This window comes from Glycine max, chromosome 3, assembly GCF_000004515.6.
Source record: "Glycine max cultivar Williams 82 chromosome 3, Glycine_max_v4.0, whole genome shotgun sequence".
Taxonomy (NCBI): Eukaryota; Viridiplantae; Streptophyta; class Magnoliopsida; order Fabales; family Fabaceae; genus Glycine; species Glycine max.
The window spans coordinates 18885553-18888534 of NC_016090.4; the positions used below are offsets into that span (position 1 = coordinate 18885553).

Here is a 2982-nt window from a genome sequence, read left to right on the forward strand (position 1 = left end):
CTGATATTATTATTTCTCACAAATATCTGATATACATGAATGTCAGTATGAGAAGATGGGAATTGGAAGTTATTACCTTTTTAGATTTGATTATGGTTATGTGGTTAGTATATATTGTTGTAGTATTTAAATTTTAGATTTTGGAAATTTCATTTATCATTATGGAGTCATTGTGTCAGGTGAATATTACATTTTATTCTCCCTATCCATTAGAGATGGCAATAGGGCGGAGCGGGGACGGGTATTGTCTCCTCAATCCCCGATCCCGACTCCCCTACATATCCTCATACCCGTACCTGATACCTAACGGATTAAAATTTATTATTGGCATCAGGTATCCCCGGCCCGTCCCGTATCCGATTCAAATTAGAAAAATAATTTTTTTGTAAAGAAAATATTAAAAATTTGATGTTAGAAAAAATAAATTGATTGTTAAACATTTATTTTTAAATACTTATATATCAATAAATTTATCATAGCGCATGTGTCTAAAAAAATCGTTAAGAAAAGAATATTAAATTATGTAAAAATTCTAAAATAAAATTAACTAGTAATAAAAATTCTAGGCCTTTTGATTAAATTATGCAAAAATTCTATAATTTTAAGTGGCGGGACGGTCCAGGTTCAGGGTCGGGGTCGGGGCTGATGTAGTAATCTCATACCTGTACCCGTACCCGACTTTTGATTATCAGGGAAAACCTGAAACCGAACCCATACCCGGTCAACTCGGATATTATCCGTCAAAGTTATGACGGATTCAAACGGGTACCCACGGGTACGAATTTTCTTGCCATGTCTAGTATCCATCCTATCTTGGTATTGATTGCTATTTGAAATGTAATGAAGTCTATGGACCAAAGAGTAGCCAGAGTTAAACCTTGTGGATTTTGTTGGGTTTTGAAATTATTTTTTTTGAAAGTTGACGAGGATTCATGCTGACCTAGAAAATAGTTGACTCTCTGCAACTTGGGTTTGAACTTTGAATATAATAATTTGGTAAAGCCAGCATTTCTACAATAGATAGTTGTGGTTTTCTTAATCTGATCATTGGGTGATTCATCAAGACATCATCGCCACTTGACTTCGAGAACTAAAACTCCTTTGTTATAGCACGTGTGGCTTATTTGGCTCACACATACTCTTTTTGTATGAATATTGACTGGCTGATATGGAATTTGAGGGATTGGTAGCTGTTGTGGGAGCCTTATCTCGCAATCTTCATGATCTTCAGGATCGTCAAGGGAGCTACTTATCAATTTATGATCAACCACTATTAGAAAATATACTTTCTACATCGGTTATTTATGACTTTTAACATTGGTTTTTGAACCGATGTTGAAAGTACTGACGTTGATAGTATTATCGTTAACATCGGTTTTTAAAAAAAATCGATGCTAACGTAAAATTATCAACATCGGTTAGCTAATATGAATTACACCCAAAAATGTATATTAATGTTGAAAGTTAACATCGGTTTTCTGTAAAAAAAAACCGATGTTAACGAATGTGTTAATGTTGACAGTTAACGAATGTGTTAATGTTGATAGTTAACATCAGTTTTTTCAAAAAAACCGATGTTAACGTTTCCGATATTAACATTGGTTTTTTGTAAAAAACCGATGTTAACTGTCAACATTAATATATTCGTTAACATCGGTTTTTCCAAAAAACCGATGTTGTTTTCAGGAATTTTTTTTAAATAATGTCTCTGTTTTTACAAAAAAACCAAAATTTAATCTGTAAATTTAAAATTAGACCACACAGCACACAATATATATCATTTGCATTCTGCTTTCAAATAGGTTTTAGCAAAAAACTAGCTATCAACAAAGGTTATTCAATGTTAAAATGAAACAACAATTGTAAAAAATGTAATGCAAAATATGTAAATTAATTAAGTAACCTAAAGTTACATAGTTGCCTAACATCCAATGTTTGATTTCTAACTTTTAGATAATACTGTGCCCATTGGATGCCAAGCGCCTTGAATCTCTCTGCTTCCAATGGTCTAACTTCATTAAAATACTGCATGATCAAATAAAAAAATAAATTACTAATGTAAGAATGGAATCAGCTTTTTGAAATTATACACTATTTACTCCATGATATTAACATATAACACATAAGTCACCCTCCAAAAAGAATTGAATTCATGAAATAACTTCTGAATTTTAAAAGCTCAGAAGCCAAGCGTAACAAGTAAATTTCATTGAAGAAACCCAAGTAGGGATTTCTTCTTACATGTTATAGGCTCATCACTACTGTTGGAAAATCATTCAAGTTGCCAAAGATTCAAAGTGGTTTCCAATAGTTAAATTTATCAACGAACCAACACATCCATTAAAATTAAAATTAAAAATAGCATGTGAAAAACTGAACGACAGCATGTCATGTAAATTCTTCTTATGTTGCACCAAACACGTTAAGCTAGCACCATCAGCCCAAAACAAAATAAAGCAATCACCAAAAGCTATATAGACAAGATATCTTTAACAGCAAACAATCACTCATTCCTAACAGTTTGATGCATCAAATTCTTTTGCAATTGAACTGCAACAACACGAAAATTTTCACACACATGAAGACAACCCCAAAATAATCCACTTGGGGCACTTGATGGGGAGAAAAGGTATTCAACCCAACACACACTGCTAAATGTAAAACAAAAAGGCACAGAACAATTTTTCAACATTTTTTCAGTAAGCAGAAGCAGTTGGATTTGACATCAAATATAAATGTAGCTACCAAAGAAAACAAATAATAGGAACACAATCAATTTTTTGGAATAATAAAACATCAAAGTTACCTGATTTTGCACTGCCGTTGTCGTCCTCCAGAACTCCTTTTTCATGACAAATTTGTGAAGCAACAGAGCATATAAAATAAAGGGAAGAAAGATAGTAGAGAGCAAATAAACAAGATACCCACTAGCCATAATTATGGGATCCAAGGGAAGGATGAAGATTTTGTCGCAGGAGTGTG

At 32.7% G+C, this 2982-nt stretch overlaps 1 non-coding gene across 1 annotated transcript; it reads right to left on the reverse strand.

The window, feature by feature from the left end:
- Positions 1-2174: 2174 nt before the first annotated feature.
- On the reverse strand, positions 2175-2265 carry LOC113000964 (small nucleolar RNA R24). Its single transcript, XR_003266267.1, has one exon. It is a non-coding gene; the product is annotated as a small nucleolar RNA R24 (small nucleolar RNA).
- Positions 2266-2982: the final 717 nt, after the last annotated feature.